The following is a 16,411-nucleotide window of genomic DNA, read 5'->3' on the forward strand; positions in this document are numbered from 1 at the left end:
AGTAGCTCGTAAGTCGCCTCGCGCGCAAGCTCCATTATTATTACAGCTCGTAAGTCGCCTCACGCGCAAGCTTTATTATTCTTATAGCTCGTAAGTCGCCTCACGCGCAAGCTTCATTATTCTTATAGCTCGTAAGACGCCACGCGCGCAAGCTTTATTATTCATACAGCTCATAAGAAGCCTCGCGCGCAAGCTGTTATTATTCTTATAGCTCGTAAGACGCCACGCGCGCAAGCTTTATTATTCTTATAGCTCGTAAGACGCCACGCGCGCAAGCTTTATTATTCATACAGCTCGTAAGACGCCTCGCGCGCAAGCTGCTATTATTCATACAGCTCATAAGACGCCTCGCGCGCAAGCTTTATTATTCTCATAGCTCGTAAGACGCCACGCGCGCAAGCTTTACTATTCTTATAACCCGTAAGACGCCTCGCGCGCAAGCTTTATTTTTCTTATAGCTCGTAAGCCGCAACTCGCGCAAGCTCCATTATTATTACAGCCCGTAAGTCGCCTCACGCGCAGGCTTTATTATTATTATAGCTCGTAAGCCGCAACTCGCGCAAGCTTTATTTTTCTTATAGCTCGTAAGCCGCAACTCGCGCAAGCTTCATTATTATTCTCATAGCTCGTAAGCCGCAACTCGCGCAAGCTTCATTATTATTCTCATAGCTCGTAAGTCGCCTCACGCGCAAGCTTCATTATTATTATAGCTCGTAAGCCGCAACTCGCGCAAGCTCTATTATTATAGCTCGTAAGCCGCCTCACGCGCAAGCTTCATTATTCTTACAGCTCGTAAGTCGCCTCACGCGCAAGCTTTATTATTCTTATAGCTCGTAAGTCGCCTCACGCGCAAGCTTCATTATTCTTATAGATCCGTAAGTCGGCTCGCGCGCAGGCTTTATTATTCTCATAAATCCGTAAGTCACCTCGCGCGCAGGTTTTATTATTCTCATAACTCATAAGCTGTCTCGCGCGCAAGTTATGTTACAGTATTATCAAGATGCGCGCTCCATCTTTTATCAGGCCTCGCGCCACTATGATGCGTGCTATATCTTATTTATGCCAGGGCACCATCATTATCATAAGGACCGCAACATGTCACCATTATGAGGAAAACCTCCCAAAACTCAAAGACAATGAAGACAAGGCCAAAGAAAAGGGAAAAAAAACCGCCCCATGACCTAACACACCTTATAAAGTCCAGCGCTCCACCTAGACGCTTGCGCGCCCAGGAGCAACGCTGGACTTGGGGGGCTTGTAGGGGTATGGTACTAAACCCGGTTTTACGACCCTAAATTTATTATGTTTGGCTTATTTTATTATATGGACTAATACAATGTTATTGGGCTGAGGGGGTTTTGTGGAGGTAACCCTAACTGGGCTAGGCCCATTAGGGTACCATGATGGTGGCCATGAGACTCTCTATATAAGGAGGTCTCCACCTCCTTATTCAGGGTCATGCTCAATAAGAGCCACCACCACTTTTTTGTGTCTGTAAACAAGAGATCCTCAGGATTTCTTAGCAGTCACCTCCACGCCCCCGAAAAACCATTGCAGGTCTCAAGCAACCGGAGAAGAAGATCAAGACGTGGTTCGTTCATCTCGAAAATCCGTGGAAACATCGTCATGGATCAGGTCAGATTCATTTCGTGTTTCGACACCATCAATGACGGTCTCGACTGTTTAGAATCTGAGGGGATGAAGTTTCGAATGGGCTTTTTTTCACTTGAGAATAATACATCAGAAGTAAGACGATACGTCGGGATATGGTATAAAGAGGATCCAAAGACAGTTGTGTGGGTTGCTAACCGTGATATGCCAGTGCTCGATTTCACCGGAGTTCTTACCTTTGCAGAAGATGGCATCCTTAAGGTGCTAAACAAAGATGCAACTGTTTACTTCAACACAACCACTGGTAACATGACCCAACTTACTTATCCTATGAAATTTTATATTAGATAGATAGATAAGGTTTAAATAAGAAATCATAGTTTCCTAGAAAGTGTACGAAGAACTTAAATAAAACACACCATGTATTATATACGACATAGCTATATCTATACTTTATATAACATGAGACAAAGGCAAATTAAAACAGTTAATTTTAAGATTTTACACAACTTAACGCATAAGGCACGTGCAAAAAAAATGGTAAATTTGTCTTTTAAACAGAATACACACACGAACTTTCAATTCTTCTTCAAAAATATTTACAATTTTTCACCTTTAACTTTAGCCAACTTTTTTAAAAATAAATACTATTTACATGTTTACCCCCTCATCTTTAACCATATATTATTTTTAGTTTCAATTTTAAACCAACTTTCCCCACGATTCTTAAACAGACATAACTTTTTCATACGTTAGTATTTTTGCAAAAAAATTGCACCATAAAAATAAGCATTTTATTCTCTTTAATTTGAGTATGAGGTAATCATCCCAATATAACCGTTTGAAAATTGAGAACTTTGAGAACCATTTTGTACCACTAAAAAAACCTATTAAAATATTTAAAAAAATTATAAAAACAACAAATTTTAAAAAGTAAATAAATCAAAATTCTTATATTTCATTCTGGTTTCATAAAAAAAAACTTTGTATTATACACATGTCTAGTTATGTAATGCACAAATATGTACATTATCATTTAACTTAAATTGTACATATACGTATAAAACACATATATGCACATATTTGTACATATTAGACATATATGTATAATTTAGCTAAACCTGGAAGTTTATTTTATGAAACCGGGATGATAAATAAGAATTTTAGTTTTTTTACCTTTTTCATTTTTGCGTTTTTTTTTGTTTTATGATTTTTTTTTTTGGGTTTTTTGTGGTCTAAAATAGTTCTCATGGTTCTCAATTTTCAAATATTTCTCATATGATCCTGGCTTATGCTCAGGAGAGAAGTGATCTTATTTCGAGAAGTGTGAGAATAAATCCAACCAATCACAATTATCTTTATCTTTTTTATTTAATTTATTCCAAGGGTATGTTAGTAAAGAGCAATGTTATAATAAGAAGTAGATTATTCCTAAAAAATATAGAATACGAGTTTTCACCATTAGATATAATAAAACACACCGCAACTAAAATAAAACACATCACACAATAAACACATTTTCCATGTCCACCATCAGATCAACATATCTAACACACCATATTACCTTTTACACCTTTTAGACACACTTCATTTCTTATTTTAACCCCACCCTATTAATAAAAACTAATTTTCATATTTTTGATAACTAACAATAATTTGATGAAAGTTACGTATGACTATATATATATATATACACATTATTGTTTTTCCAAATTATGATCAGCCAATGTTAAATTTAACCATTTTTTTTGTTGATAATTCATTTAAATCCAAATTTTAACCTAATTCTATTTCAATGTTATTTAAATGACAAAAATACATATATGATATAAAATAATATTATTTAATTTTACTTTTTTATAATTGAAGTAGCTAAAAATAATTAAATTCATCTATTCGTTGATCATAATTAAAATTACCGTGTTCAACATTTTTTTGGAGATCATCACACTTGTGTACTCTCAAATCACCAATCTCATTTAAGCAAACAATTGAATTTCATTATTTAACATAATAACGTGTAAAAAGTTATAGAATCCATTAAATGAAACGGGATAGAACACAGAAATATACTAAACTAGTACTTTTTTAATAGGTGAAAATGAGCAATACTTCTTTCCTAAACCATGATTCCAATTTATTTTTCCCACCAATCTCTCCATATATGTTCTTCACAACAAAGAGTGACATTATTCATACACTTTAACATGAAATCCTACACATTCAACAAACTAATCAATGATCTTAATTATTAGCACGACATCCTACACAACAAATAAGCTTCTTTACACATTAAAAATTTAAAATCATTTATACACAAGCTCATATTTACTACCCACATAACAAAGCAAACAACCTGCATACATATGATTTCATATTTAAACAATTTTATTATATAAACACACAATCAACTAACTTATACCTACACAACTAATTAATGTCATTTATAAGTAGTCATAATGGATTCCTACACACGAAATACATATCTGACATAATATAATGATAAGCTGCAGAAGTATAGTTATGTTTAGTACCTTCACATTCGGCTTACACATTTGTATAGGATTATTGGCTTCATTAACACTTGTGTAGGGTCATTGATATTAATAATTTTTACATTCACTCAAACTACATAAGCATTAGAATTCTTTCTTACAAGATGGAACGTTTTTTACACACGTACAATTCTATTTTTTTATTACTGAATTAAAAAATACATACAAGGTAAAATGTTTCCTACATAATTCACACATAAACATATACATAATGTAGGTTGAAAATCCATATGTATAAGTTAGAATTTTCATAGAGCTAAAAAAATTTATATATTTAAGAAATTACATGAGTACATCCTGAGAAAATAATTATCTCAATAATTTGAATTTTTTAATCTAGCTACTCAAACAACGAGATTATTATTTATCATTAATTTGTATATCTCAAAAGCAAATAATATTATGGATTTAAATAGAAATTCGTTAAAAAGGTTGTTGAGTATGAGATTGAAGTCTCTATATAATTTTAGGAGAAGTTGAAAAGAGTAATTAATTTTGTATGTTTCCTATTATAAATATTATACACAAAGAATAATATACTCATTTAATGTAAATTAGTACACATTCTATTTTCAAATTATTATAACATTGCCGCTATTGTTATTTACCATTGTTTATACATAATTAATGATCTAGATTTATTTTTCGTACTAAAATGACTTCTCTCCTGAACCATCTTATATATATATATATATATATATATATATATATATATATATAATGGATGTTTCAAGAGAGTAATGATATTATTGCAAGAAATGTAAGAAATGAATATGAATTAAGTTTTAAATGCTTAAAGCTAAATAAAAAAACTATTAATTATTCTCTTTCTTCAATTAATATAACTAATAAACCATAATACTTATTTATTAATTAATATAACTAATTAAATTATTATAATTAAAATATGTTAAGAACTCATTTATTTTTATAACTTACTTTTTGTTTTTTGAATTTTTATTCTACACAAGTATAATTTATTTATACATTAAAATTTCTTTCTATCCAAAACTAATTTCTTCTAACTCAATATATTAATATTCATAAAAAATACATACATTATGATGAATAATACCAAAAAAACAATTTTACATGTGTTTGCATTAGATATCAACAAAAAAACATACAACCTATATAATAACGTATAATCTATCAACACATTATCCAAAACTAATTTCTTCTAACTCAATATATTAATATCCATCAACACATACATACATTATGATGAATAATACCAAAAAACAATTTTACATGTGTTTGCATTAGATATCAACAAAAAACATACAACCTACATAATAACGTATAATCTACACTTGTTCTAAGAATAAGACAGCATATAACCTACACACGAAAAACATTTAACCTACACACAAAATTCATCATCAATAAAATACACACGCACACGAAAACATATAACCTACACACAAAAAACATATAACCTACACACGAAAATTATATCTTCACAAATACAATTTATTCATACATTACTTTCTTATCAAAACCAATTTCTTCAAACTCAACGTATCAATATCCATCAACACGTAGTTACATTGTGATGAATAATACAAAACTATCTTACACATGGTTGTATTAAATGTCAATAAAAAATGTACAACATACACAAAAACATATAACCTACACTTGTTCTAAGAATAAGAAAACATATAGCTTACATACGAAAAACATATGACCTACGCATGTGTAGGGTATGTGTATCTTTGTGTAGTTTATATAATTGTTGATGTCGAATTACATATGTAAGTTATATGCTTTTTGTATGCTGTACGTTTTTATTGCTCAAAACAAGTGTAGGTTATATAACTTTGTGTGGGTTGTATATTTATTGAACTTAAATACGTTGATATATGTTAATATATTGAGTGGAAATTATTTTTTTAATATAAAGAAATAGTATTATATGATTAATTTGTATTTATGTTGAATAAAATGAAGAATGTGTAAATAAAAAATAAAACTAGAGTAGTGTTTTTATCTTTTTAATTATTATAGTTAAATTAGTTAACTATATTAATTAAAAATATTTATTATGGTTATATTAGTTGTATTAATTGGAGAGAGAGAGTGCATTTATTGTTGCATTTACATCTTATTTATTTATTTTTAAATATTTAAAACTTAAAATAAAACTAGTGACTCATATTTATTTCTCTCATTTCTTGCAATAATTTGATTTCTTTCTTGAATTTAAACACACACATATATATATATGGGAGAGATATTTTGAGAACTTGATGAGTTGTAAGAACTTTAAGAACTTAATATAAACCAAACATTTAATTAAATGAGTATAAAATACGTTGCTGAGATTAAATTTGATTAAAAAATGAATCATAAGAGAGAATAAAATTTGTTATGATTACACATGGTTTAATGCTAGTTACACATGGGTAAAAAATCGATTCTGTGTGTAAAAAAATATTATATATCAAGTAAAAACACATTTTTACATGTTAGAGCTTTTTACATATAATCATATATAGAAATCGTTTTCAAAAACAAAAATTCAGTTAAAAAACGTAAAATAAAAATTCTACGTATCAGCCACTACACACACCCTAACCGTAATAACCCAGTATCGGATTCCACCGGAGTTCTTACTGTTGCACAAGATGGTAACTTTAAGGTGTTAAACAAAGATCCAACTGGTCATTACTTCTCCAAATGCAGACATAGGTAACATAGCCGAACTTTATTATCGTATCTTCTGTAATTTGATCTGGACTATATAGCTTATTATCACATGCATCTAGAATCTAGATTATAAATCTGTCCTTGTGTCACTCGTCAAATATTACTCAAAAGTTTGTAGATTTTTAGATCAAATCATAGGGCATTTAAACAGGACTCTTGTAACATCAGGCCCTCGCATCACCAATATTGTCCATTTTTTTACGAAGAGCTCACATATTTGTTTTTATGTTCTATCAAAAGGTTTAGTTTTTATTGTAATATTGTTTGTTTACCTTGTTATTGCAATAATGCTAGTGGCCTGGTTCATTACAGCGTCATCACACATTTTCGTCATATCATCTCATAAGGGTGGTGGCAATGCATCCCATACCCCAATCCATCTTCATCATTTTTAACACCCTTTTTCCTTTGTATCAACGCCACATCATTCCATACCTAAACTATCTCAATCCATCTTTCATCTCATGCAATGCATCCTAATCCATCTTTCAATCATTTTTTAAAATTAAATTAACTAAATTCTATTCAAATAAAAAATAACATAATAAAAAAAATACAAGACTTGAAAAAACATAAATAAACTAAATAAAGTTAAATTGATTTGTGCTGCTATTATCGGTTTCAGTAGATGAGCCGCGGTTACCGGGCCCGTCTCTTGTAACATGTACCGAGCGTGTTCCAGAATCAACAATATTTCCCCATATATAAGTAAAATTACCCGGCTGATTTTTAGTTTCTTCACTTGTTTTAATCCAATTCCAGCCCGCTCCTTCGTTAAAAATCACGTCCCAACTGACATGAATTTTTTTGGTTCTTGGGTTGTACATATGATACGCCTTTTATCCCGGTTAGAATCTGAGATGAACTAGTGATATTGAGCGATCTTCTAACTTCTTTAAATGTGTAGCTTCAACCTTAGCATATGCCATACACCCAAATACTTTTATATGCTTCACTCTAAGTTTTCTTCTGTTTAACTACTCATAGGATGTTCGATTGATTAACACTTGGGTTGGTATCCAATTTATAAGGTATGCTTCATGACGGACGGCTTCCCCTCACAAATAATTAGGAACATGTAATGCTTTCATTATGCTCTGAGTAATCTCTATAAGAGTCCAATTTCGACGCTCCACCACACCATTTTGTTAAGGTGTATACATGGTGGTGACCTGTTGAATCACCCCATTATCTTCACAAAAAACTTGAAATTCGTGTGAAGTGAATTCTCCTACTCTATTGGTTCAGAGTGATTTGATCGTCTTCTTGATTTCTTTCTCGACAATCACCTTAAATTTCTTGAACTTTTCAAAAGCATAACTCTTTTCCTTCAACAAAATTATCCACGTACACCGTGAAAAATCATCAATTAAAAAAATATATTTGTTACCTCCGAGTGTTGCCTGTGTTATAGGCCCACATAAATCACCATGTTTTAACTCCAATACTCGAGTGGCCCGATACGAATTTGCCATTTGAAATTATTCTCTTTTGCTTTCCCACCAAACACGACTCGCCTAATTTCTCTTTGTGTTGGATATTGTGTAGCCTGTGAATCATACACTGTTTTGCCATGGCGTTGAGCTTATCAAAGCTATTCTGACCGAGACTTGCATGCCACTTCCACGTGTCTTCCTCAATTACCATCTTCAAACAGGACTACCGACCTTCAACCTTATCTTGTAAAGTCGGTTACTCGTTCTCGTTACTTTCATCAGCAAATGACCGTTAGCATCGTGCATAATGAGAAACTCATTCTTCATTCGAACATTGCACCCTGACCCGGTTGCCTGTCTAAGACTAATTATATTACTTATTAGCTTAGGTATGCAATATATTTCAATCATTATCCATTGTTCCCTGTCTTTTCTTGGAAAAAGTATCGACCCTTTTCACCTTAATTTCTACGTGTGACCCATCACCGAACCTAACCTTTCCGGTTAACTTTTCGTTCAACTCTGAGAAAAGCCCACAATTTACCTCATGTGATAACTAGCTCCGTTCTCCAAATACCAAACATCTTATATCTTTGTCTTTGTGTTTGGTTTTGTATAGATCATTTCTCCAAATACCAAACAATTTGCCTCGTTCAAGTGTACCAAATCACACATACAAACGGCCTTTTCGGTTTTAGCTACGTTCTCCTCCTTTTGGTGGTTTTCCGGTTCGGACACATTGATGTAAAGTGTCCGAGCTTGTCGCATATTGTAGGTTCCAAAACGACCACTCGAACGGATTTTTCACTTGATAAACATGTCGAGACGGGTGCGGTAAATCAAACTACCGAACATACATAATGTAAATATAATAAGGATAATGAACGATCTCATTGTCGGTTAAAAGATTGGATATATTAATGAAGAACCGACCCACCCAAGGTGAGCTCCCATTGGGTGGATGATTTACACCATGGTAAACACACACAAACAAAGACAATAAGTCTCTATTTATAGTCTAGTTAATACAAATAAACTAGAAGATATCCTGTTGAAGTTAAACGTGTGTCGAAGCTCTCGTCTCGTGTCCGGTTTTCTCGTCGGCTTTAATTATTTACTTGACCATTAAATAAATAACGGGTTTCGTAATTTGATATCGCAAGTCACACTTTTTGGCCTTACAATCACCCCCTTAGCTTGTGATATCAAAACATCGTCGAACCGTGTCTCGCATCTTCATGAATCAACCCGATAAAGCCGGTGCCTCTTCAATCACCCCTAAAGGTATGATCCACAGGGGACAACAATCAAATGAACAAAGCTTGTTATTTCCTATTTAATTCCACTTCTTATCCAATTTGTTCAAAGTTCTCAACTTCTCGAACGCCTCGAAAATAACATAGAAATAACATGCTTTGAACACAGCCTAACAATGACGAAAAACTGAGTAAATATTGACTTTCTTCAGTTGGTAAACCAGAATAACATCCATAACTGGCAACCCATATATGATCAAGCCCACATACACTCAGCCCAAAATCAAACAACCCGAATTAAAATAAATAGAAAGTCCATAAGCCTTTGGGCCATAGCATGTATTATAATCATGTAGCCGAAGCCCACATCTTTATAACATACATATTGGGGCACACCAAAAGAAAACATGTTATAATATCACCAGCAGCCGCCACCCAGCTGCCGGTGCCGGAAAAACCAATTTCAGCGAGCAGAAAAACACGTTGTTTTTGTACCTTTGCCGGAAAAATGTTCCGGCCACCCAGCCTTCATCACAGCCGCCCGTCCTCCTCTCTTAACCCACTCCCGTCGCCGATTCTCATCACCGCCGGCGTCACTAGCCACTGTCAATCAAAGGCGCCGGAAAATATGGTCACCAGCCCCGGAAACCGTCTTCCGGCTTTCTTATCCAGCCACCAAGTTCACGACTCCCTGCCGGAAACCTGGTAATCACCAGGAGCCACAGCCATCACGAAGTTCACCACCATAACCGACACTACAGTCACCATCTTCCACCATCCTCACATTAGCGGCCACCTGCCACCGCCGCCTTCAAGCTTGCCGGGAAAACGAATTTCGGCCAGCCACTCTCCGATTACCATCTCTCATGTCACCATGGCTGCCAAAACGTCCATCTCCACATAACCACTTGTGACCGGCCTGCCGGAAAAACAATTCGACGCCGCACAGATTCAACATCCCCAACTCCGGATAATGGAACGGTTCCCGAAACGCCCGGATCGGACACTTGTAGATCCCGAACATCCGGATATACAAGGAGAATGCTTCACACACATTTTTTCTCACTTTATTTTCAAGATCTTCAAACTTCAACGGGTCTTTAACGTCTCAGTTCGGGTAATAGTGGAAATAGATCCCGAATATCAAGAGCAAAGTTGAATCATAAGATTCGACCCACTCTGATATCGACCACACGAATGGTTTTGCACTTGATACATATTCGAGACGGGTGCGGTAAATCAAATGATCGAACAAAAATATAAAGATAATAAGTATAGTGAACGACTTCGTAATCGGTTAAAAGATTGATAATATTAAACGAACCGATCCCTCCCAAGGTGAGCTCCCCTTGGGTGGGTGATTTACACCTTGAAAACACACATACAAATGACAAATAAAGGCATATATATAGCCAAATACAAACATTCTAGAAGCCTAATCCCGTTGAAGTTAAGCGCGCGTCCCGAAGCTCTCATTTCGTGTCCAGTTTCCTCGTCGGGTTTAACTATTATCATGACCATAAATATATAACGGGTTTCTGATATCACAAGTCACTAAAAGCGGCCTTACACATATGTAACATTGCACCTTAGACCGATCTTTCTTAGGCTTGTTGGTCCTCGAACTCGAACCAGCCTCGTTATTAACTTGTTCTTGATCTTGACTACTAGGCCTACCATGTCCAAATTAGATTGATATTTTTATTCAAATCATAATGAAGAGATTACATCCAGATATATAGAGTAACTAAATACACTTAGCTACCCTCTATAATATAACAATTAATAATAATAAACCAATCTAGCCAACATAATCTAATATTCCCCCACAAGTTTAGGGCTGTTCGCGATCTGTAACTTGGAACTTTTTGTAATCGACTCTATAGCTTCTTCAATAAACGCTGGTTCTTCGATCAAGTTTTTAATGACTTTCTAGTCAGATCGTTCCTGCGTTTCGGATATGAAGTTTCATTTGAAGCTTTAGACAAAGGTGCTATTGAGATATTGGGCCCTTATGGTATCTCGTACACATTCCGACGATTGGCCGAGCGAATAAGTCAACTTCAAAGTGGATTTGTTGTGCGAAGAGTGCGTTATGACCCGTGGCCGCCTGCCTCGTGGGGGCGGCTCCTCCGTTGTGGGTAAATGGGAAACCCGACTCTACGAACCCGAGGAAAGGCTGCACAGCAGTAGTAGGGGCGTTAAGACCGGAGCTTTTTGTAGTGCTAGCAGGAATGCAAGTGAATGAATCCCATCCCTTAGCGAGTAAAGTGCTTACGCCCCTTTAGAGATAGGGGCGCGCTAGCGCTTGACTAATAGAAGCTCTTGCTTGCTGCCTACTTCGCGAGCCTTCACTGCCCCGTTCTGTAACTTACCTTCTTTCGTCCGTCCACGAGGCTGTAAAAAGAGAGAAAGGGGCGGCTATCTAGCGGGAGTCGTTTCGGTTGAAATGAATTTGACATTGAGATGACCTTGAGTAACCTGTTCACGAACAAAATTATAATCAACCTCGATATGTTTGGTACGAGCATGAAACACCGGATTAGCAGTGAGATACGTGGCACCAAGATTGTCACACCAAAGTGTTGGTGCTTCACTGTGTAAACCGAGCTCTCGAAGAAGAGACTTTAGCCAAATTAATTCTGCAACAGTGTCTGCAATAGCCTTGTACTCAGATTCAGTTGAGGAGCGAGAAACAGTTCGTTGTTTGCGAGCAGACCAAGAGATAAGGTTTGAGCCCAAGTAGATAGCAAATCCCCCCGTCGAGCGACGATCGATTGGACAACCAGCCTAGTAAGCATCAGAAAAGGCTTGCACGTTAGTAGTCCAGTGAAAGTCAGAAAAGGCCTGTAGTCGATAGCCTGTATTGTAATGGAACCAAAGACCCATGTTCATTGTACCCTTTAAATAACGTAAAATGCGTTTGACAGCGGCCAAATGGTTTTTCATTGGGGCGTGCATGAACTGACATACCCGATTGACCGCAAATGCAATATTGGGACGGGTAAGGGTCACATACTAGAGAGCGCCAACAGTTTGTCTGTATCGAGAAGGATCGTCCAAAAGAGGACTATCATCAGGAAGCAAGACATGAGAAGTGCCCATAGGAGTAGAAATAGGCTTGCAATCCGCTAGACCCGCCCGGTGTAAAATGTCTCTAATATATTTTCGTTGGGAAAGAACTAAATCAGATTTCTTGTGAACAACTTCCACCCTAAGAAAATAATGTAGGTGCCCCAAATCTTTAAGAACAAAGAGAGAACTGAGACGGGTAATGAGCTTGGTCACCGTTTCAGCATTGTTATCGGTGATGATGATGTCATCCACATAAACTAGGAGATACACCAATGAACCTTGTGAATTATGAATAAACAGTGATGGATTAGTCTTTGACTCATGGAACCCCAACTGATGAAGAGCATTTGATAATTTGTTAAACCAGGCACGGGAAGCCTGTTTGAGACCGTATAAAGATTTGTTCAGAAGACAAATATGATCCGGTTTGGTAGGATCAACGAACCCTGGTGGTTGGCGCATATACACGATTTCCTCAAGATCACCATGCAGAAAGGCAGTCTAAATATTCAGTTGTCGCAAGGACCATTTGTTTGTAATGGCTAATGATAAAATGGTTCGAATTGAGGCAGGTTTGATGACTGGACTAAACGTCTCATGATAGTCCACACCATGTTGTTAATGAAAGCCCTTCGCAACTAACCGGGCTTTAAACCTGCTAATTAGGGATGGCAATGGGTCGGGTCTAGGTATTCCCAGACCCGAACCCGATTATAAACACCCGTCCCAGACCCGTCGGGTTTTTATCGGGTAATTACCTATCGGGTATCGGGTAAACCCGCGGGTTTCAGGCATACCCGTCGGGCACACCCAAATTAAACCCATCGGGTTTCTATCGGGTTTTGACTATATATATGTGTGTATATATATATCAATTACTAAATAGTTGATAAGGTCCTGAAGTGTCAAATTATATTTTAGTAGATTAATATATATATATATATATATATATATATATATATATATATATATATATGATATAATAGAATAATATTAATATGTTCAAATGTTACGATAACTTTAAGTTATCGGAACTAACAAAAGCAAGAAAATATATTATTTTTAATATTATTATATATTAAACATACATATAACAAATATATAAAAAATTAAGCCGGGTATATCGGGTATATAATCGGTAAATGGGTCAATGTTATCGGGTAATTGGGTCGGGTAACCGGGTATTTTATAAATCCCAAACCCGTCCCAGACCCGCGAAAAATTTCGAAACTAATCCCAAACACGTCCCAAACCCTAATGGGACGGGTAATACCCGTCCCAATAATGTCGGGTTTCGGGTATTCCCATCGGGTTCGGGTTTAACTGCCATCCCTACTGCTAATGTTCCCATTTTCATCCGTTTTTAACTTGTAAACCCACTTGCAATCAACGATATTAGCATTAGGTACAGGTGGCACAAGTGTCCACGTGCCATTTTTGTGAAGCGCTTCCAACTCTTCGGACATAGCATGGCGCTGTTCATTATATTTGTTGGCAATAGTACAACTGGTTGGCTCAATGGGTAAAGAAGAGGTGGTTTTGGCTAGGTAGGCAGCCGGATTATACCGATCAGGCTGTTTAGGTTTCTGTCGGAGGTTGGGCGGTCGGGAACGAGCTGCTGTGGGTGGTGGGTTGTTGGAATGGTGGGCCGTGGATGATTTTTGGGTAGCGGGTTGTTCCGTATGTGTGTCGAGAGCTAGAAAGGGCTGAGCTGTAGGAGGTGGGGCTAGTTGGTTTTGTTGGGCTGTAACAGGTTTGTTAATGGGAGTAGGTTCAGCATTGAGTGGCTGATGGGGTGAGGATGGTTCATTGGCGGTGGGTGTGTTTGATGTTGGTGAGTGAGGTGCAGGTGGGAAATTAGGAGGTGGATTGGGAAAGATAGAGATGTACGGGGAAGCGAGTGGTGGTGATGGGCTCGGTTGTGGTGAGGGTTTGTAAGGGAATAATTGTTCATTGAATCGAACGTGCCGAGAAATTAGATACGCTCAGTGGAGGGATCAAGACATCGATAGCCATGGTGAGAGAGGCTATAGCCAAGGAAGACACGCGGAGTAGAGCGGAATTCAATTTTGTGACGGTTTTAGGGGCGGATGTAGGGAAAACATTGAGAGCCAAAGACTCTCAAAAAGGAATAACCAGGTTTGCGAAGAAACGCGTGTTCAAAGGGAGATTTGTTGGAGGATACGCTTGAGGGAAGCCGATTAATTAGGTAAACGGTTGTTTCAAATCATAATGAAGAGATTCCCATAACTATCTTGACACCAAACATTATCACCTTTTCGGTAGTCATACGAGTCGGACCTGCCATACATTAGCCTCACGTCCACGTATAGTTCTTCGATACTGATTTGTTACTCGTAATCCTTCAATTTACTGACCACATCTTCATATCCAACTTCCTTTAAATTAACTATTTGCTTAATTGAAGCAACAATGTGAATAAACCTTCGGTCAAGGCTAGTAAGAAACTTCTTGACGAGCTTCGTCTCATCCACAAACTCACCAAGCGATGCAGATCTTGAAGCAATACCCGATAACCTGTTAGAATACTCATCAAAGGTTTCCGTCTCCTTCATTATCATGTTGTCAAGTTCTTGAGTTAGGGTTTGTAACATGGTCACCCTTACTCGATCAAGCACCATGTGACGTCTCTTGAGCACCACCTCCCTTGTAGTAGCCATGTTCTCGACTTACAAGACCTAATCTTTGGGTATGGCTTGAAATAATAGAGCTGTGGCTAGACTATTTTTCTTTACATCTTGATATCCATGATCAATTACATCCCAGATGCCATGTACATTAAATATGGCCTTCATGTTCATTGACCATACCATGTAGTTAACATGGCCGGCTCTGAGAACATTTCTTTTGGGCCGAATGCGAAATTTTTTTTTTTTGGTTTAAACAATTTAATTTTTAAATGAGCTTATTTGGTTAAGTAAATTTCTATTTTAATAAAATGTCTCAAGTGAGTTAGAATCCACAATGTTTTGGTTGAAAGTCATACCCTTTTGCCACTAAACTAAGCTAGTGCTTGTGTATTTAAGCTTAAACATTATATATACATGTTTTTCATAAATACATATATATAATTTTTTTTAAAAAAATCCGGGTGTCGTGCCGGCGTCTATCGACCACCAGACCCTCCCTTAGAGCCGGATAGTTAATCGAATTCAACATCTGGCATTGAAGAGATGGCATTGCACCATCCTTTCCCGAACATGATGAAAAACAAGAATTTTTTCAACCATGTTGCTCTTCCTTCTCCGACTATACAACTGGTTTTATGTCTTTGGTGTTGGTGGTTCTTGATCTAGATCATGATCTTCAAACCCTAGATCTGTTGTGCTCTTTCTTAATCAACTAGACAACTTCTAATCAATTCTTCAGGACTGCAGAGATGATCGAAACACAAGCTCTGATACCAATTCAGCTATTAGAACTGGTAATTGGTAACAAAGTACAAACGAAGAAGACAAGAACGATGCCAAACTTGCAAACTTTCTTAATCAGAAACTTAACTCGAAACTTATTACAACAAAATTTATAGAATTTGATATCACCTAATCATACTCGAATACAAATACTAATCAAATTTAAACTATCTTATTTAATATACTTAATAGATAAACCAACTTTTATATTTATTCTTTAAAATTAAAACGAGTTAGATTATGCCACGAATTCGGTTGGCCCAGTAGCTTCTAAGAGTACTTGGCTCAAACAATTTTCTTTATTGAAAAAAATCCGATGATAGATACTCCAT

The sequence above is a fragment of the Bidens hawaiensis genome, unplaced genomic scaffold (genome assembly GCF_021521415.1).
Source record: "Bidens hawaiensis isolate Kalapana, Puna unplaced genomic scaffold, B.hawaiensis_p1.1 tig00043874_1, whole genome shotgun sequence".
In the NCBI taxonomy this organism is placed as follows: Eukaryota; Viridiplantae; Streptophyta; class Magnoliopsida; order Asterales; family Asteraceae; genus Bidens; species Bidens hawaiensis.